General features: G+C 38.9%; 1 long non-coding RNA gene across 1 annotated transcript; it reads left to right on the forward strand.

Moving 5' to 3' along the window:
* Positions 1-15,513: 15,513 nt before the first annotated feature.
* Positions 15,514-17,410, forward strand: LOC116483992 (uncharacterized). Its single transcript, XR_004252416.1, has 2 exons — positions 15,514-15,600; positions 16,892-17,410. It is a non-coding gene; the product is annotated as an uncharacterized LOC116483992 (long non-coding RNA).
* The last annotated feature ends 4,694 nt before the right edge of the window (positions 17,411-22,104 follow it).

Consider the following 22,104-nt stretch of genomic DNA (forward strand, 5'->3'; position numbering starts at 1 on the left):
TCTCACAATTCATTGCAGTTGATTGGCACCAAACATTTGTGGCTTCAACCCTGCTCCTCCCCCAACCCCATTTTATAGTTTGGGGTTCTTGTGAAGAAAAGAATACTGCTAACTCTTGATCACTGAGACACACTCATTTGAATATAATAATCATAATGAAATAACTTCTTCCACGGAGCCCACTCTGTGGTTATTGCTACTCAAATACTTTGCTCCTTCTAGGGAACTGTAGCGTTATTATTTCGACACCATTGTTCCTACAGGGATAATTAATAAAGTACAGCTCCCGGGCAAAGCAACGAATGCTCCTACTTTCACATTCTTATTTACTTTTTCTCCAAGCGTTAAAAACACAGTTTCTTCCAAATATTGGCTGTGACCTAGGATCCAAATAGTACAAATCAGATGAAGCTGTAGCCTTAAAAATGGTTGCATTTTGAAAAATAATAATAAAGATGAAGAGTAAGCTTTCTACTGTGTGAAAAATAACAACCATTTCAAACAAGGGTGATCCCCAGAAGATGCCAGACTTGAATGAAATGCAAGAGAGCACCTGAGGAGTCGAAGCTTAATTTGTGTATACAGTTGGCTTTCTCTATACTATCTGATTCAGAATCTGTAACGAAAATGAAATCACGTTAAATTAACTGTAAAAAATAAGTTGATTTAATTAAGCAAGAAAGACTTAATAGATATAATAAAATGTTAAAAAGTCAAATGATGTGCAGTTACATTTCAGTTAACACTGCTCAACAAATGTACTAAATTTATTCCTTTCAATAATGATGTGTTTTGAACATTTAATTAGATAAATAATGTCTAATCACTTCAGCAAATCTGAACTGGAAGAATCCCTTGTCATCAAAGGTGACTCACGCTTGTTACATCTACCTTCTAAGGGAAGGTAAAGCTGACAAACTTCAGCTCTTTTCAAGGAGATGAACAGAAATAAGGTAAAGTCTGTCTTTCGAGCCTCATTAAAATTCATGGTTTGCTAAACAAACTATTATTTACAATAAGAAGAGTGTTATTCGGAATAGACTTCTACTTGTTTGCCTTTTCTTTTTTTAAGAATCAGAAACTCTAAGCAGCTGATAAGAAAAGGTATTCAGTGTTAGATGTCCTATAATTCATCATAATACTGTTTCCTTTAATAACTACTTTGCTCAAGTGATTGGCATGATTACAAGAAAATTACTTCAAATTATTCATCTCTTATCTTTCCTCTAAGATGTCCTAAGTTGGATGATAGTTAGCATAATGGGGCCCTATTAATCACTAATGTGGAAAGTCCTTCACAATTTGGATAGAGTTTGTAGCCTAAATAAAGAAAATAGTGCCAAATGCACCCTTACATCATCTGCTCCTTAAGATGGTGCCACCCACTGTCTATTAAATGGAATATCAAGGACATTTATTTCTTCGTTTGGAATTTGCTAAGATGAACCCAGTCTGTATATGAAAAGCAGACCCATAATTAACATCTATATGTGTATACACACACACAGACACACCCAGAGGAATGCACACACACACTCACACACACACAAGAGCACATACCCAATGCACAAAAGTATTGATGTGCTCTGAAATGTAGAAGATGATTAACATAAAATTATCATTTCAAGCTTATGGTGTTAATTCATTCACGTCTTTCTGGAAAAACAATTCGTGGTAGAAGATCTTTTCATTTCTAATATTGCCTGGAATAATTTGTTTTGGGAAGTTTACCTATAAATATATTTAGTTCATTCCAAGACATAATAGTATGAAGTTCTGTTAAACCCTGAGACTTTTGAATTTATAGATAGGTTGCTGTTAAAAACATCTTTCATTTCTTCCCTTACTTTGAGGGAAAGTAGATATATAAATAGAACACACAAACATACAAACTTAGAATTTTCATTCATATTCATTTTAAATAGTCACCCGGTTTTAAGTTATGTTTCTTTCTATACAATGTTTTGTGGAATATTTGTCTTTTCATACTACTTATTTTCTATTTTTTACAATTTTTTTCCTTTCTCTGTGGTGATATAAAATTTATAAACCAATTCAAAATCTGGGACCATGTAAAGTCAAGCCCAATGAGGTTAGCAATGGAGGTCGTAAGGTTACTTTGTATGTAAATAATAACAGCTATTTGGGGGGTATTTTCTTGTGGTAATGTTTCCAACTTAAAGAATCCTTGAAACTTTTCACCCTCTTAGTGTTTACTTCAACATTCAAAGTTCTTTTTCCTTTGGATTTGTAAGACATAACAAACATACTTACATGCATGTGGAGTTCAATATAAAAACCAAGAAACAATGTGACCCATATCTGCAGAAAACTAGGAAGAAACACTAGTATGTGGCGGTTGTAGTGACTGGATATAAGTACTTTACGAAAATCTGCCATCTCCAGGGTAGATTTCACCTGCAGCTGTAGTTAGGATACTGTGTCCAGCTTCAAAGCCTTTTTATATTATACCTGCTGGGCCAGGACACGCCACCATGATCACAGGACCCTTCCCTATCAGGGAGTAGAGAAAAAGGCTGCAGGGCAACAGTATTTGGCCTAAGTCAGACTTGTTTTGTGGGGAGGGTCTTCCTCTTTCATCCTGTATTCCTCTCTGCGCACCTTGGTGAGCCTGTGGTTTGTGGACCTTTGTTGTTTCTTACCACCGGCTTCTTGGTGTTTGTCTGCTTTCGCCTACTAGCAATCACTGGGATTTTAATCTCTGGGGCCACTTCTTGGAGTTCCATCCAGGTGTTCTGTCCTGTTAGAATGTTGCCCATATTTTGGCTTGGCAACGGAAAATTGTGGAATGTAAAATGTAGTCCAGTGTACATATCTTGATCAAATATACCATACAGCAACATATTTGAAACACTATAACGTAAGACACAAAGGTCAACTCTCATTACGATTGGTTTGTTCAGATCTCTGTTGTTTAGGTAACATTTTCTAAGAATCATGGATGAGCCAGACAACTAAAGAAAATTATGATTGAGCTTCAAATACATAAAAGAGGAATATTCATATTTAATTATACCTTGATTACATATTGCTAATGCAGAAATGTGTGCACAAGTAAAAAAAAATATTAGCTCCCAATATGCACAAAGCATCCTACAATATAATTTTAATACTGTTTTAAAAAAGGTGAGTTTTAAATTTTCATTCTATTCATCATTTTCCCCTTTATTTGTCCATCTGTGTGCCTATACTGTAGGATTTTGCACAGTAAAACTTGGAATTTTGTGCTTACTTGCAAGCAATTTAAGATTTCTATTTAAAATTCAGGAAAGTAGTCTTGTTTGGGTTGCCTTTTCATGTGTAAGTTGCATAGTCTGGAACTTGGCCCTTCTCTGGAATAAATTAAGTTCCAAAGTCCAAGTGAGCTTGTGCTTAGTCATTGATGTTCCTGAACGAATTGCTTAGTGACTCTCTGCCTCAGTTTCTTCATTTACGAATGGCCTATCTGATCCATCTTTCTTAGCAAAACTATTTTTAAAACTTACGGTTGCGAAGGAGTAATGTGCCTTGGGAAAAAGACAGTGCATGTTGCTAAAGCTAGCTATTTTAGAATATAAGAACCTGGGGGAAAAAGTAGAAGGAAGGAAAGAACTCGATTTTATCTCTTCTTTGAATGAGCTGATGTGAACTGCTTAGCCTCTGTCCATGTTCTATAAGAATTAAGTAATAAACAAATAAAACAGGGAATTAACTAGAAATGATTTGGGGGAAAATACTGGGCTAAGAATTAAAAGCCTAAAGGCTCTGCTTTGACATGCACAGTTGGTGTCGCCCTTGGGTAAGTCCCCCCACTTCAGGGCACCTCATCCTCCACCTGAAAATTCTGATCCAGGAAGGATATACATAAAGTGTGAATTACACACAAAAATCTAAGGTAATAAAGAGGTGTGAAACTACATAACTTTTTAAAAGAAGGTAATTGGTGAAAATACTCCCTCTTGCTTCAGGAATCCATTTGTTTTATTTCCAACAACAAAAAAGCTTATGCAGATCAAGTATTTTTAATAATCAAAAATTTAAAATATATAAATTTTATTATCTAATTGATATCTTACACTAATTTATTAATTAATTCTTCTAGAAAACCATCTTGTAGGCAGTAAACAAATAAATGAGATTTTCACATGCATTTGTTCATTCAAATATATAGCACAGCCATTTAACAGACAGCTATTGAGTTAAATTCAAAATATTATTATTTTTATTGCACAAAAGGATGATCTCAAGCAGGACCACAGGAAAAATATTAGTACTGCCCCAATCAAGAATATGGAAAGTAGAGTAAACACAAAAAGAGTTAGGATTCTCACAGAATCTGCAAAGAGTACTTTGAAATATTCATTTCAAAGTTCTTGGTATGAGGGACAATGCTAGTAAAGAACAATGCTAATTTCACAATGGTAGCCTTTTCCAGCCACCTCACCTGGAAAGTTTTGGACCATGGCCATGACTGACAGCTATGATTCTAGTAATACCCGCCTTTAGGCAGAATAGCCCCTCCTAAACAAGGAGTTCATCACACATGCCTCCTGGTTGCAAGGCTACAGTACCACCTGCATTGGCCAAGGACACCACTAGTCTAGTCACATGGATAAAGAGGACACAGGGAAAGTTTTCTATTATAAAAACCAAAAAGGGTTATGAAATTGGACGGCTATTTTATCTTAATGGTATTTCTCCAACCATGAAAACACGTTTCCTCAAAGTCTTCCCTAGAAATTCAGTTAACACCATGCATCAGAAGGAGCCCATTTGTGGCTGGGTGTGGTGGCTCATGCCTGTAATCCCAGCACTTTGGGAGGCCTAGGCGGGTGGGTCATGAGGTCAGGAGTTCAAGACCAGTGTGGCCAAGATGATGAAACCCCCGTCTCTACTAAAAATACAAAAAACTTAGCCGGGCATTGTGGAGGACACCTGTAATCTCAGCCACTCGTGAGGCTGAGGCAGAGAATTGCTTGAACCCTGGAGGCGGAGGTTGCAGTGAGCCGAGATGGCACCACTGCACTGCAGCCTGGGCAATGGAGTGAGATTCGTCTCAAAAAAAAAGAAGGAGCCCATTTGTTTTATTTCCAACAACAACAAAGTTTACGCAGATCAAATATTTATAATAATCAAAAATTTAAAATATATAAATTCTATTATCTAATTGATGTCTTACACTAACTTATCAATTAATTCTTCTAAAAAGCCATCTTGTAGGCAGTAAACAAGTAAATGGGACTTTCACACGCATTTGTTCATTGAAATATATAGCACAGCCATTTAACAGACAGCCATTGAGTTAAATTCAAAATGAATACAATGACCAAGGTTACATTAACAATCAGTAGCAAGCCAAGAAACACAATTTGGAATTAATATCTATAATGTACTCATATATCCACTTTAAAAAGTATTATCTAAAATTAGCCAAAATGATAGATGTCACTTAAGCCAATTTTTATTTTCGAGTGTTTGGCCAATTAGATATGGAGCTATGTGAATATTTCAGGGGAACTCCTAGTTACATAAAGTCCATAAATGAGGAAATCTAGTTTTCACTCATTTACTCGGCAAACATATATTGGATACATATAATTGATAGCCTTTTCTATATGACCTGAGCTAAAATTGGCACTTCCAATTTTCCCTATTTTTAGATTGCTCATGGTTTGTAAGATAGACCATAACTTCAGCAAGTCATTACAACATAAGGTAATATGAGTAAAAGTAGAGGTGCACCTACGGGGCTATGAGAACAGAGAAGAGGGAGGACTTGGAGCATCCCAGAGGAGGGACCTGAGTGTTAAAGTCAGAGAACGCATAAGGAAGAAGGGTGTTCCAGGGAAGACTTGGGGAGGTTGGCAAAGAAAAGCCATCCAGAGTCCCTGATGTCTGTTTGCAAATCATAATCCTGGTTAAGAAAACGACATCCAAAAGGTTTGGCCCAGTGAAAGATCTGGGCATCAACAAATAAGCTGTTCACACAAGAGGGTCAAAGCAACAAGGAGCTAAAATCTGGGTATGAAGAGTAGACCATGAATGTGGAGGCGCAAATGGGAAGAGTGCAGCTTGATAAGCACGGGAGAAAGTCATGTGCTATCATGCACTCTCAGAGCACCATGTACAATTCCTCAGGGAAGTCCTGCTTGCATACATTTGGTGAAGCTTTTGTTACCTATGGCAACCTCCTTTTCAAGGGAGGTGCCTGGAATCTGCCCCAGAATATGACAGTGCTGGTAGAAATGAGTCTTGCTTCAATACGGCTATAATCCCATGAACTGAAATGTTTGCTGTGGCTATCTCCTCCCTCACCCACTGCAAATGGCGTCTTTGTCCAGAGACTCTGGGCTATGTCACTCAGGGTGGATACCCCACCTTCACAGTCAGGCCTAAATTCTTTTTTTTTTTTTCTGAGACAGAGTCTCGCTCTGTCGCCCAGGCTGGAGTGCAGTGGTGCGATCTCGGCTCACTGCAAGCTCTACCTCCCGGGTTCATGCCATTCTCCTGCCTCAGCCTCCCAAGTAGCTGGGACTACAGGCGCCCACCACCACACTGGGCTAATTTTTTGTATTTTCAGTAGAGATGGGGTTTCACCGTGGTCTCGATCTCCTGACCTCGTGATCAGCCAGCCTTGGCCTCCCAAAGTGCTGGGATTACAGGCGTGAGCCACTGCGCCTGGCCTGGCCTAAGTTCTTTAAGGCACATTCAAATATGGAAACCCAGCCACCAACATCTCTACTGATGGATCTCCATGTACCTGGGACCCATCAAATATGCTTTCTTTCCTCTCCCTAAAAGTTCATAAAGGAAATGGGAAAGAAAGACCCCTCTGAAGATCAAGAGATTTGGGGATTGGGCAAGAGAAACATAAAGGCCAATGGGAGAGTCAGGTAGAGGAGGTTGTTTGTGAGAAGAGAAAAGATGACAGCGATCCTTACCTCCTATCCAGTGACAATGTGGAAAACCTCTGGTCCCTAAGATGCTATTCTGGATAAAAGTCTGGAAAACAGGTAAAAGTCTTATGAGACCAAGTGGAGCACACTGTCTGACTGCTCTGTGCTGAAGTTGGTCAAGGTCTTCTATGACCAAGGATAGAGCAAGCACTGCAGGTGGGCTTCATCCCCGTAAGAGAGATGCCTGCTGTCTTCCCACACCACCAGCTGTCTTAAGAGTGTTAAAAGACTGGGGAACAGGATGGAAAAGACATTTTTGACAGTCATGACTTTTAAGGTAACAATATAGCACAAAAGAGAAAAGGTAGAGCAGATAATAAGGTGTGATTTCTCCAAGGGCCTATGCCTTCATTTCCTGTAGGTAATTTTATGTTGTTGAGACTGTTGTTTTCCCATACAAGTCAGAAAGGAACAATGGGACAAAGTTCCTTGTCTATGTGACTGAAATGAGGAGTAAGTCTCTTGTCCTACTGACAATGACCCTTAGCTGTTAACGTCACCAAATCGTATCACCAGAAAGGCATGCCTCATATGAAGAATACAGAAAGTGATTCAGCAGTTAACTTGTCAATTCTTTAAATCATAAGACATATCAAAATATTTACTATATTTTAAAGAACAATATTTAGTGTAAGTTTTTAAAACAGAGATTAAAACAAAAACATGGAGAAAAAGAAAGGAATGGATCATATCAGTACATTATGTATTTACATAATATTTTGGAATAAAGTATTTTTCTTCCTGTTCAAAATCATCTCTTTATTCTAAAAATGGCCACCATTGTGGTGTGTATGTGTGTTTGAGAGCAGGAGGTATTAGAAAAAGCAGGAAAGATATTTGCTTCTTCATTATTTTGCTCTCTCTCTCTCTCTCTCTCTCTCTCTATATATATATATATATTTTTTTTTTTTTTTTTTTTTGAGACAGAGTTTCACTCTTGTTGCCCAGGCTGGAGTGCAATGGTACGATCTCAACTTACCACAACCTCTACCTCCCTGGTTGAAGTGATTCTCCTGCCTCAGCCTCCCTAGTGGCTAGGATTACAGGCATGAGCCACCACGCCTGGCTAATTTTGTATTTTTAGTAGAGACAGGGTTTCTCCATGTTGGTCAGGCTGGTCTCGAACTCCTGATCTCAGGTGATCTGCCCACCTTGGCCTCCCAAAGTGCTGGGATTACAGGCGTGCACCACAGCACCTGGCCTATTTTGCTATATTAACATATATTACATTAATGAAGAGGATTCAATGCAGTATGTTACCTAGAAGGTCAAGAGCATGGAGAATATTGCATTCAAATGGAAAAGGTGGACCTACAAACTAAAGATGTAAACTCTGAAGGCTGAAACAGTGGACAGGACCTGCTTGTCTTTAATTATCTTTTTTTGTTGTTTGTTTCCTGGCAGTTCTAACTGGTGAACTTTGGCATAAAGTTGAAGAAGAATAAACTTAATATCGACGTTGTTAGTCTAGTAGAGTACTGTGTCTTTATAGGCCCATGGATTGACGAATGAATTGCCCAGTGAGGGAGATCTTCTGGGAAGCTCTGAAGTGCTCTAACGTTGCCTTTTGCTGATCATACCTTAGTGGATAACAGGAATAATGACAATTGAGATAGGATGCTTCTAGGAGGAAAAACTTCCACAGATCTTCTCCCAGCTTACATTCCTGCTTATTAGATATTGCAACTTACGACCAAGGTGGGTGTTTGGGGATGGATCAGAATGGTTTTTAGAATTTGCAGCCGGGGGAGAAATATTATGTTCTTCAAGTTATCGTTGTTAACTCACAGAACTACGCAATGGACATGAAGGCAGGTTTTTGATAAATCCTATTCCATTGCTCTCTTTTTTTGTTTTTCATTTAGTTTTTCACAGTGCTTTAAAATTAACCAAAATCATGTTAATGTTTGCTCCCTTTTTTTTTTTTTCCAGACCATCCTAGCATCATGGGCTGCATCTGACCTGTTTACAGGCAGATTTGGAAACACCCTACACAATTCATGTTACACCAACATCTATTTCATAATCTCGCTTAATGCCTTTAGATACCTCAGCTCATTTCCCTCCCCCAGCTACCAATATTGACTGGTTTTCCATGCCCTGCTGTGTAGGTGGAAGACTCTATAAAAGCTTCCAGCTGAGGGGGCAGGGAGGAGTTGAAATCCTGCCCTACTCCACTCCCCAAGCTGTAGGCTCTGGCCCAGGATGAAGGTCCGTAGGCCGTTTCCTAATTTGCACAAAGGCTCCATATAGATATAGGCTCATGATGGTCTCTACCAGACTAACATGGCACTTCACCTCCATGCATTTCAAATTGCAGGCTAGGACCCATGGAGGTGTGAAAATGTTTATCTATCTATAGGATAGAAAATATCAGAATGCTTCATGGATAGCAAAGGCGTGTTGTTGTTTGAAACTTTTGTGTGGGCCATCATTACACAGATGTGTCCTGGAATATATATAAAATGCATTTCTTCCTGTAGGTCATGGCCAAAAATGTTTGAAAGCCATCCTGTTTATCATCATAGTCCTCAATAGATTAATACCACTACTACTAATAATATATCAACATAGTATATTCCAGAATCTTTAGAAGTATTCACATATTATCATACTTGACCCTCAGAATCTGGCAAAGTTGATTGGGATTATTACCTTTACTTGGTAGTCGCATAAGGAACAGCATCTCAGTTGGGTACAATGGTTTGCTGACAAGTTTCCATACCAGCTTTAGGATCCAGGTACAAAAGAAGGGTGGATGGAATTGTACACTATAAAAGTCAATGCTTTATTGGTGAGCAGCCATAGTTATTTTGAAAGTTAACTGAAATATCAATCATATTTTCTGGATAAAGACGTAGGTCAGATTTTTTGTTTGCTTGTTTGTTTTTAGACAGAGTCTTGCTCTGCCACCCAGGCTGGTGCGCAGTGGTGTGATCTCAGCTCACTGCAACCTCCGCCTCCCGGATTCAAGCAATTCTCCTGCCTCAGCCTCCTGAATAGCTGGTATGACAGGCACGCGCCACCATGCCCTGCTTATTTTTGTATTTTTAGTAGAGACAGGGTTTCACCATGTTGGCCAGGCTGGTCTCGGACTCCTGATCTCATGATCCGCCCACCTCGGCCTCCCAAAGTGCTGGGATTACAGGCTTCAGCCAACGCCAGGTCAGAGGGTTTTTTAAGAGGTGGGGCTACAAGGCAGTAAAAGGCTCTAGGTGACAGTGTTCAAAGGTATATCAGGGCTAATGAAGGAAGCCAGATCCACCTGCTCATGCCCCTGAGATGGGGGGCTGAGGGTGACCATGAGCTGTGGGGAGAGGAGTGGACCAGGAGGTCATTTGGAAGAGGAAATTTCCACCTAAAGGAAGAGAGATTAGGCCAGAAGGGAAAAAAAATAAAAAGCAAAATAAAGTACAACAGAACTTCTTTTATTGTGTTGCTCTCATTTTATCCTGCTTCCCGGAACATAATCTCAGAGAGTACAACAAATGCTACATGCGATTCTTTCCAAGTTTTCTGTGGAAGTTGGATCAAAACCTTGGGTTTCTTGATGTTCTAAGCCAAGAGAACACCTTGACGCTCACTGTGGCAACTTCCTAAATGGTTCCCTAGGGATCTGAAGAGCTAAGGCAGAGCCCAGCGCACAGGGAATTGAGGATCATGCTCCAACTACACCCTGGGGAGACTTCTGTGTATTGAGCTGGGAGAAGAGAAATTTTAGATTAAACTAGTTATTGCCTACCTTTAATTGATTTGTGATTGGATTATGTAAGACATGAAAGGATCCTTACAGATAAGGCAGCACACTCTCCTCGTTTAACAGAGGAGGAAATTGAGGCGTAAGAGGTCACAGGCTCCAGTTCACACACAGGTTGAGTAGAAGTCAGGGCCCCTGCATGGGCTTGGCTTTCTTTTTCCTGACACTTACTTATACTCATTGAAGAAGGCTAGACATCCACAGCCTGTCTCAAAGTTGAACACTATCTGAAAGGTAGTCTGTGGTGCACCTGACAAAGCCTCAAACTACATCAGAGTATGGCTCTTGGATTAGCATTGCCACCAGCCATACAGGGCTGCCCTGACTTCCTCCTCAACAAGTCAGTCCTCTGGCTGCCCAGACCGTTTGCTTAATGCAGCATGGCCTGCCTGGCCTCTGGAGCCTCATGGCAGTGGGCACTTGCCCCGTGAAGGGAACCCGCAACGGCGACTCCCTGGACATGCGGCACCAAGCAAACGTGAGAAATTCAAGAATACCAAGGAAACCATATTTTATATTATTGAAATTAATGGATGAAAAAATAAGATAAAAAAACCCTCCATAATTCTGAAACAGAACTGTATTTCAATCCACCTAAAAACAATTTCATAGAGTTTTAGAAAAGTGTTCCAGATGATATCTTGCCAAGATCTCAATTATTTTCTTACGATATGTTTAAAGTCTTTTTTTTTTTGGTTATGACTAAAACATAGTTCTCTATTATGTTACCATAATATTAATCTCATTTTCAGACTGGGGAAAATTTCAATGACTTCATTAAAATATTAATGTTTGCTGTTGAAAATACTTATTTTTCCCTCTTCATATTCTTTAAGAATAATGAACTTGCTAATAACTAAGAGAAGAAATAATTAAGTGAAAAACAAACAGCAAAAAACACACAGTAACCGTCAACTGCACATTTTAAAAGGTATCGAGGCCTCCTCCCATAGGTTCTTGGACGTACCATGAGAAGGAAGTATTATGTTGCTGCTCTATGAGGTCTTGAACATTGAGGAGTGGACTTTCTAATATTATTTTACCCAAACTAAGGTCACGTTTTATTTCGCATTCCAGCCTCAAAGAAACACTGGCCTCCAGAGACCCAAAAGTAATTTTAAAAAAAGTAATAAATGCTTAGTGAAACAAATACTGCTTTTGTTTCATATTTATGGAAGTTTTCTATTCTGTTTCTTCCCATGGCACTGTTTCCCCCACCCCCTCCTCAGAGTTAGAAAGAAAAGCGGCGGCCCAGGCCCACCCACACGTCATGGCGGGGAGCTGGCGGGGATGCGGGCGCACGCCTGGAGCTCTCACCAAGGATGATAAGCCTGCATGAATTTTACGAGTCTCAGTATCAAGGTTGCCCTCGCCCAAGGGATTTAAGAATAAGGGGGGGAAAAAAGAGAAGGCAGATGTATGAATAACTGGCATTGTAAATCTTCACCGTGGCAACCTACAGCTAGAAAAAGTCTGTGATGGGTTCATGACTTGAGAAGAAAGCGACACAGCAGAATGTGAATGGATTTTCTTCAGCTACTTAATACACTGCTTAGAGCAGCTTAGGGGGGTGCATGTGAGTGTGTGCGTGGAGGAGTGTGTGTGTGTGTGAGAGAGAGAGTGCGTGTGTAAGAGGAGGAGCTCCCTGGAAATTCGTTAGATGGAATTACTAGTGTTATACAGCTTGCCAGCTTTGGGGGCAAAAAGAATACCGTTTAGCCTCGGAATATAAATGACTGGATTTTGCTTGGGGGAAAAAAAAGGCTGTGGGGGAGGGGCATAGGATTATGCAAGCCAGTAACAATGAGCAAATTGGACACTCCGCTACACAGCACAAGGTCACCGCGAAAGTCATGGTGTCGGTTGGTGGAAGTGGTTGATAGAAGAAAATGGCTCATGATAAATCGCTTCCCATTTTGCAAAAATCTGGCAGTTAATGAAAATAAGATGCATTTGAGTAGTCTATACGAACACCTAATTTTTTCGTGCTCTCTCTCTTTCCTCCTCTCCACACGCAGACACACACGCAGGCACACGCAGGGCCTGCTGATGTATGGAAGCAAAGCCTTCGCTCTAATTGTGCAATTATAAAACGGAAATGATGCAGGTTTGGCAACACAGGGAAAGAAGGCAGCTCAATAACATTGTTTAATAACAAGCAAATAAAGCTCCGAGGGGAAAGAGGTGACTATTTCTGCTTTAGACTCATTAAGGAGCCTGAAACATATTGTAAAAGAGTGATATTTAATTATGGGCTGGGCTGATAACAGAGAGCAGGGCCTCACTGGGAGAAAGAGACCCTGTGCTCCTAGGAGCTCACAGCTCCAAACATCAATTACCATGATTATCTACCCGGCGCTTACAAAATACACCGTCTCCATGTTCCATCAGCGACCCGTAAACAGGCATTGCATAGGCAAATTTATGGGCACAGGCAGCCAGGGCCAGGTGGGAAAGCAAGCCGCCCATTGGTGCTTCCCCGCAAAGGAGGAAAGAGGCAAAGGAAAGAAAAATCCGTCTTCTGCACCGCTGAAAGAACAATTTATTACAGAACATTTGCAGAAGACAGCGTTTGTTGCCCTGCTGCTATTTTTTTTTTTTTTTTTTTTGCCTCTGTTCCCTGTCTGAATGAGGAATGGGAGGGTATTAACCAACTCCTGGTTACAGGGGACCCCCTTGGCATGGTCCCATCAAACTTTTTGGTGCTCTAGAAGCCCCAAGTCCAAAGGTACCAGGAATTAGAAATGAGATGCCTGTTTCTCCCTTTAGTCTTAGCCTAAGGGAATAAATAGGACAACCTGTTTGTTTGCTGGCTTAAAATTAGAATTTGGTAGAAATCAAACTACAGTAAGGAAGATAGTGTTCTCATTTGTACACATTAGGAAGTATTTTTGTTAGGTTGTGTGTCTTTTGTTCTGTATTTTTTTCAGTGCTTTCAGGGTGGATTGTGGAGTTCCAGGATTAAGGAATGCTCTAAGGTTGCTGCACTATCAAATCTGTTTTTACAAAAATAGTGATGTATTAGACTGTATCTACCCATTACCAGTTCAGCAAAGAATTCAGGCTCTTCATGTACTAATCATTCCAACAACTGCCTGAAATATTGATGAAATCGCTCAGATATTTTTGATACTCATATTTATATTTCAAGACAGGAAGTGTCTTCCTCCTCCAAACTTTACAGCAAACTTTTTGGGGCAACTGTCACCTCTGTAGGCAAGTGCTCAAGTGCACATCATTTGAATTTTGTCTTGCTCTTTTGCAACTATTTTCTTGAACAAGACTGTCCATAAAGAATGCATGCCGATGACTGGGCAGAGCCACCATAGGTAGGCAACAGGGAATGGCAGGCTGGTCGGCTTCCCTCCCACCATCCGCCTCCAGAGCTAGAATTTCTTGTGGCTCACAAATTGATAAGTACTGAGGAACACTACGGACTGCAAACTGTCAGTCCCCTCCTGAAGAACAAAGGAGATTTGGGCTACTTTTTAATTCTACCCTCTCAGCTCATCAACACTTGGTTTGCATTAAAATGTAAGAACATTACACTCAACACTCTGCTAATCATCAGAAAGTACTGCTTTGAAGTTTCCCTGTTTCTCAGCTACTACCCATGACAGATGTTTGCCAGAGAACAACTCAGGGGGCATTTTCTTGCAAGCATTTTGGCTGAGAACAATAACCATTGTGCCACTTAATATTTCAGCAATCTCTGGAGAAATCGGGGAATAGCAGTTACTTATTTATCTCACGTATTGCTCCTTGCTACCTTCCCACCACCACCGGCACGACCTCTGAAGGCACACATTAATTTCACCTCAGTATTTCCATAGCATCAATTAATAAAAACTGACTACATTTTCAACAAACGCACATGTCCTGATAAATGAGGGTCCTGACTTAATTGCTCTGTAAATTAAGAGCTCACCGTAGTGACAATAGAGAAGAGTTTTAATATTTAAAAACTCATTAAATTTGTGTACTTTGTGAATAATTAAAGTCACAGGACCACTTTAAGGGGCTAATTTAAGTTTCATTCTTAAATGTATATCACAGATGAGGATAATTCATCTACCAAAAAAAGTCAATTTTTTAAATTACTTAATTTGGTTACTTTTTTTGTCCTAATTTGTTACTTTTGGTCCTAATTTGTCTGTGGCTTTTTCCTCATCCTTTTTAAATTTTTTTTCCAAATGACAATGACTGAATTAAAATGTTGTGGTCTGAGGGTTTAAAAGTCAGTTATCTGTTTATATAAAAAAGAACGATCTAAAGGCAAAACACACCTGGTTGGCTTCACCTTTTTTCTTATACATGAACTAAACTTTTTCATTTGCATTTGATTGTTTTCATTTGAAGTGTGCTCTGATTTGAACTATTCCCCCCCCAAAAAAAAGTTCTGTTGTTTTTGTTTATAACTTAACAGTTGTGTAAAGATCTAAATGTGTAAGTATGTGTGACGATGACAAGACTTGAAAAGATTTGTGCAAACCACAGATCTTGGTGATTACAAAAGGGAGGCTCTCTTGAAAGAGTTCACGTCAAAACCCCTGAATAACCACCAAACACAGAGAGCAGAGATTCTTTCCCCTTTAAATCAAGTGATGACTGCTCTAAGAATTATCTATGATTTTCCAGCCTGGTGTTCACAGTTGGGAAAGGGTCTAGTTCTGGGTCAATGAGGCTTCTGTGTCATCTTTGTACTTTTCACATCTCTTACTCCTCCTGTCCACATGTCAATGTTAGTATTGTCATCGATATTTAGTCAATAATTAAGCTGACACTCTTGGTCTGCTCAGTTTTCAGAGATCACTGGACATTTTGAAGTGTGAGCTCTCTGTAGAAGGCAAGCATACGGAACTCCGTCTGGTATTTCTTCCTGGAAATGTACGTACCATTTTTGAAAGAATCACTTTCTTGTGAACTCGATACTTCTGAAAATAAAAATGAAAAAAAAAAAAAAAAAGCTGGGGCTGGGCCTTGGGGGGGCACTTTAATTAAATTGGAACATTTATCTGTCTTCAAGCAACCCCTAGCAGGGAAAAGAGGTGTCTACCAAAAAAGGAGACAATATTCATAAATCATTGTTTTATTACAAGTTGGAAGAAGCGAAGTGGATTTCCCAGGATGTGGGTAGGGGCACACCTATTATTCTTAAAGGAGTATGATCCCAGTTCTTGTCTTTAAAAGAAATAGATGAATGCAGTAGCAATCCAAAGTCTGTGCTCCTGTGCCGTTCTAATAGAAGAAATCACAAAAATGTAGAGAAAAGTAGGTAAGAAATGCACACGGAGGATAAAAATGTAAAAGGTAAACTTTTTTTTATGCTATCAATTCATTATCACAACTGCTGAATGTTCCTCTGTCTTAGACTAGGGGCTATCTTTCCAGAGTTCTCAACTGTAAGAAAACTATTATATTAAAATGCTGTCACAATGAATCCCATGGGATTGGGGAAAGCTATGTTGCAAATGGGATTTTGCACTGTGTGAATTGCCAATCCCAAAAGATTGTGAGATCCTGTGGCTAGGCACAGGTTCTACAATATGTGCATTTGTGAAAAAGGAATGTCATCACTACATATTATTTTTACCTTTGGCAAGAATTTTATAAAATTTCAGAGCATATCACACTCAAAAATACTTCTATAAGGGTGGCAAAATCTAAATGAAATTGCTCTGGATGCCATACTATCATGCATTTATTAATTTGTTCTCATATTGTTTTTGCTTTATTTGACCTGGAAAATAAATGAAAACTGTTAGTTGCTAGTCCTATAAAATCATCCACCTGTTGAAAGCATAGCATAGCAAATACCACCATGGACATCAGGGAGGGAAAGGTAAGGAAAAGGAGTGAAACTTAGGAGAACGGATGCCAGAAAAAAAATGCAAGGAAGAAAATAATGGGAGATGGAAGTCTCCTTTCTCTTTTTAGCTTCTATTTTGGATATGAGCAGATGAGAAGGGAAAAGAAATTGATATGGAGAGAAACACGTGGTGGAGAATAACTCAAGACCATAATACACAGAGCCACTTGCCCCAATAAAAATGTCATGCCACAAGCTAAAGGACAGAGGAAGCACAGAATTGTCCATATTAAGTTTTTACTTTGTTACAAAGCATTCACTAAAAGAACATTGGTTAAATCTGACCATATCACTGTTTGTCTTTTTCAGAGACCTACTCGCAGAAAACCCATTGAAGTCCCTGTTTTACAACTAACATAATGGGCGTGTGGAAATGCCTCTCCATCCACCAGGGGGCAGAAACGAACCCTTTGATTGGCCAGAGATCTTTGGACTTCAACTTTGATTTGGAATAGGTGTAATTTGCATAGCCTTTTCACTCTCAGACATCACTCTTTCTGTCACTAGGAACATAACCATATAGACACTTCAAAGAAGCCTCTTAATTGTGTATGAAGCTCTAAACTTCACTCTACCAATAAACTTCCCCACGTTCACACTAGAGAGATGTGATGGGAATGCTGGGTCTTACATATGGTGGTCTTCGTATTTTCGTGGATTTGTCTTTTGAGGCATGGAGTGCCTGACCTTTGCGTATGCAAGATTCGCTAGCATGTAAACTCTGTCACTGTTTCCCAAGAACACAGAAACAGGGCTATTAATAATTTTAATACTTACCGTTTTGAATAGCATTTTTTTGCAGAAACTGTCTATTAAAAAGTCAAATTTGGTGGTACTTTTCTTGTGTTTTTGGTGGGGAGGCAGACCGCTTCCTGGAAGGAAGGGACGTGTGTAATGCATATAAGGTCACCTTGTGCTATTCTCATTCAGTTTAGCACTGTGCTGCTCAGTGATCATGGCCTTCATCAATGCAAGTATCAAAGTAAGGGTGGCCATTTCAGGAGAACTAAATGTTAGAAATAATTAAAATAACTACAACGGACATATACTCAGGGGAGCCATAAAATGTAGCCTTCTCTGATGTCCAATATCTAGCTGAACTGAAATACAATCCTTTAGCATCTGAACAAGTAAAAAAAAAAATCTGGCTCAGGAATTGTCATTGGAGTTGGTTGCTCACCACATTTCTGAATAGTTTACATCTGTTGACCAGCCCTAAGTCCTACTTAACATATGCAATCTGATGAGAGATCACAGTCTGAATGAATTGATGTAAAATGGATTGAGTTTAATTAGCACATCTTTACTATACTGTGTTGAAGATGTGGCATTTAAAGAAAACTAGAGCAATATCCAGGAGGACAAATATTATCGTATACAGAGATTTTAAAGGAAATCATAATAAGAAACATGAAGCCTATTGAACTCCATTAAAAAGCCAAACCACAGGGAGGTAGACAGTCAGAAAGTATAGCCCTTGAATTTATTTTAAAAACCTACCAGTTCAGCCATGCTTCTATTGCTGAATCACATCTGCCATCACTGATCTTACCAGAAGATATAATGTAATAAAACAAACCCAGGTGATTTCAGAACCATCCTTTTTTTTTTTTCCTATAAAAGTATGGGAAACAAACTCTTGGGAATGTTGGTAGTATTTTCTGGTGGTGATGAGCTCCTCTTGTCCCAAGCTCAGGCTCCCTGGTAATGGAACCCACTGTACATGCGTTCGAATTTCCTCTGTGGTTCACTCTCTGTCCTTTGGAGGCTGTTGTGACAGGGCTGCTCCTTAGTGACTTCCTGGGATAGGCATGACATCGATTAGACACACACCCCATGTACTTTAACACTAACCATGACATTAAAGTGGTAAAATCCATAATAAGTAAATCCAACAACACATACATAAGCAAGATGGCAAATAGCTCAATCTTTCCTAAAATTATACATTCTTGTACTCAAGAAAACATTTGCTTCATTCAGGATTTTCCTGTAGTGATCCATCTCACTTCTATTTCTTCAATGTTCTAACTTCATGAGTAATTTCTATTTTTTCCTTACTCTTAAAGCTATCCAACCTTGAGTTTGATTATTAGTAATTTTGTTTTTCTTTCCAAATAACAAATAGAAAGTTCCAAGAGTTCTTGTTTGTAGGTGAAAATGATGCTACTGGTTGGGCTTCGGTAGGTCATTTGCTTTGAGTTGTTTTCCGGAAACAGGCTTATACTAATCTTTCTATTTTTCTCTTATCTAGCCCTGCCTGTCCTCCCATCAACGATTCTTTTTTTCAACAATACTAAGTACTAGGTTGTCATTAGGTTTTAGAACAGACTGAAACAAACAGGCAGACTTTGATATGGGTATTCATGACCTGGGCTCCAACAGCCTAGTTCTCTATTCAAGGATCAAGCCAACCATCTGATGCCATACACATCTAATACTCTCTCAAAATATCACACTTTTATTTGGATCTCCATTAGATCCAAATAAATGATAAAATATCATATTTCAAAAAGCTATCTATATCATCAAAACTTCATCCTTCAAAGTTTTAAAGGTAGTTTTTCTCTCTGGAAGAAAAAAGGGGCATGTCAAACCAATTATACATACAGCTGTCTAATTGCTTGCACATTTGAGGCCAGTAGGAACCAACTGTCACTGCAAGAGATAGATATAAATCTGGCCCTTGGTGCCTTGAGGACTGACCTGTTCAGATCTGTGGTTCCATAGGCATTTATATCTAGTCTATAGGTACTGCTGGATTCTTGGCGTTGACATTTTAAGTAGTTTAATATTATTCGAATGAGACAAAATTGAAAAAGCCTCAGAAAAGGAAATGTTTTGCTGATCTAAAACACAAATCCTGCTTGAACTCCAGTGATGTAGTTCAAGGACATAATACAACCAAAGGTAATATTCTGATAAAATTTAGACATTTCCAAATCCATATTCAAATATGGGTATTTATGATGCATCTTGGACTCCTTGACATGTAGGAAAGTCCAGGCACCTCCATGACCTCTGAATCAGCTAGGGATAAATAGCTCAAAAATCTATTTTAAGGGGAAAAAACCGATGATAAACAGCTCTGAGCATATGAATAACAACTATAACTCGTGTAACAATACTAACGATATTACTAGATGTTGTGGTCAGTTCTAGGCAAATGATCAGCAGGCAAGTGTGTTTTTCTATATCTAAAAGTCAGATCCCAATGCAATATTGGGACTTTTTCTTGGGATATTTTGCTTTTTGTGAAATTGTGGCATGCCTAGTAGCCTTGCTTAGCCGCACCCTCTCCCTGCATCACACACCCCTAACCCCTAGGACATAATGGGGGTTAGACACTGACATAATGTCTGAACAGAGAGGCTCAGAAGTGACTATTAAAGTTCCAACTCTCCATCATTTATCTTTTTTTTAATACTTTAAGTTTTAGGGTACATGTGCACAACGTGCACCCATCATTTACCTTATGTCTGCTTCCTCACTCTTCATCTTTTGGGTTCTACTGTATCTTCCTTGGACTTAAAATTTCTGAAGGAAGCAGTTTGCAGATTATCATCTGTAATTAACTTAAATTCAATGATTTGAGTACTCCCCTTTAATTTTCTGTTGGTGGTAAGATCAGGGAATTCATTAGTAATCAATGAATTTCGTAAGTATGTGTGTGCATATTTGCTATCACACACAGCATTCTAAACAACATATCATGTAACTCTTGCAGTTTCCAAATCTTGATTATTTAAACAAAAGCAGATTTTACCTTTGCAAATCTTTACTAAGATTTCCAACAACTGAAAAAAAAAAAAGAAGACAAATGGCTACTTGGTTTCAATCTGGCCTTAATAATTTTCCCTCTTTATTTTCCATTAAAAAGAAGGTGGTTATACAACCCAACCTAGGGTACAAAATACTTTTAAAACTCTAGAACTTTATTTGCTATAGTGTTTATTAGTTCATATAGTTTTCAATGCATTTCAACTATTCTGGCACAAATTGCTATATAACTTAAATTCTGATGCTGGGGAAGGGAAGTGAACACTGTATCAGATTCCCAGGATCTCCTTTCTGCCAGGAATTTCCTCCTAAGATTCACTGATAAAATGTTGATTGCTTAGAAAACAAAGTTGCAATATTCATCACTTTGTGAGCACCATGACAAATTACAGAGCATTGTTGTTTAAATTAAATGTTAAAGTAGGTTAGTTCAGACATTTATAATGGTGCATGTAATTAGCCCAAACCGATGAAATATCAACAAATTAACTGTTTTTGAAGAAAAAAAAAAAGTAGTATTCGAAATTGTCCAGTATGAGCACTGGGGCCTTTAAACAAATGATGTCACACAGTCTGGGAGGCTTTGTCATGTTCAGTAAATTAGCACGGCCTAACCACAGCAGAAAATTTCCTTGAGCTGCAATAAAGACTAAATGCTTTCAGACTCCCATGGTCCTTTGTAGTCATCATTTTAAAGCACTGCCTTAGTGAGCTAAACCTGTAAAGTTTTCTTTTGAGCGGCTGTGAGTTGATTAGATCTATTTCAGCCTAGTAGTGGTAATAGGCTCCTCTCTGCGAAACTGCTTACCCTCTGCTCCCCTGGCAGCTGGAGAGACTGGAATTAATCAGGTCTGCTGGGGACTTCCTTAGCGTCTCCGCAGGCCAGCGACTCTGGAATCATTTACCACAGAATCTGACTGTCAACTCTTTGTCATGTAGGCTTTTGATTATGCTTTCTTTCTCATTTTCCTTCCTTGTTTTTTCAGAAAAAAAAAAAAAAAAGCGGGGGAAGGGATGAGGGATTATCCTAATGCAGTATTTTACTAGTGACTTGTACAGGTATCTCTTATCGCCTTTGATCTGCCCTTTAGAAAATATGGCTATGTGTGAAGGTAGTGAGGACTTACTATTAAAATTAAAATTAACTTTATCTTTCTTATTACGGTATATATCCAGCCAAAAGATAGGCAGGCATTCATAGGTACACTGTCTTTCCATCTGAAAAATATATATTTGGAGATTTCATTTTTGAAGGACCTTTATGATTTCCTTCAGCAGCATCCAACAAAGTGCTCTGCCTGTATCCCCAGCTCAAATTTGCCTGTGTTTCAAAATGTGCAGAATCACTACTTAAAACACAAAGCACATTAGCATTCATGGCAAAACACTTCCAAGTACCCACAGAAATTACAAAGAAGCAGATTGAAGTCCACATAAAAATCTACGGGTCTAATTTCAGTATTTGATTTTCTCAGTGCAAATATCTTGATAATTGAGTTGTATGATTTTATGCTTAAAATTCAAAGAATAAAATTCCCATAATGTCATAACAAAAATAAACCACCCAAATCAAAGTGCAATTTTACATTAAAAATTTTTATCTTGGGGCAACTTTTTCTCCAATTTAGCCACCAAGAATATTTTCACTTCTTTCGGCACTCTAATTGTTTGACAGGGTTCTCCTTCCAAGGGAAACATATACCCAACAGATAGGGTAGAGACATTTAAATATCTTCTCTAGG

Source organism: Hylobates moloch, unplaced genomic scaffold (genome assembly GCF_009828535.3).
Source record: "Hylobates moloch isolate HMO894 unplaced genomic scaffold, HMol_V3 SCAFFOLD_15, whole genome shotgun sequence".
Lineage (NCBI taxonomy): Eukaryota > Metazoa > Chordata > Mammalia > Primates > Hylobatidae > Hylobates > Hylobates moloch.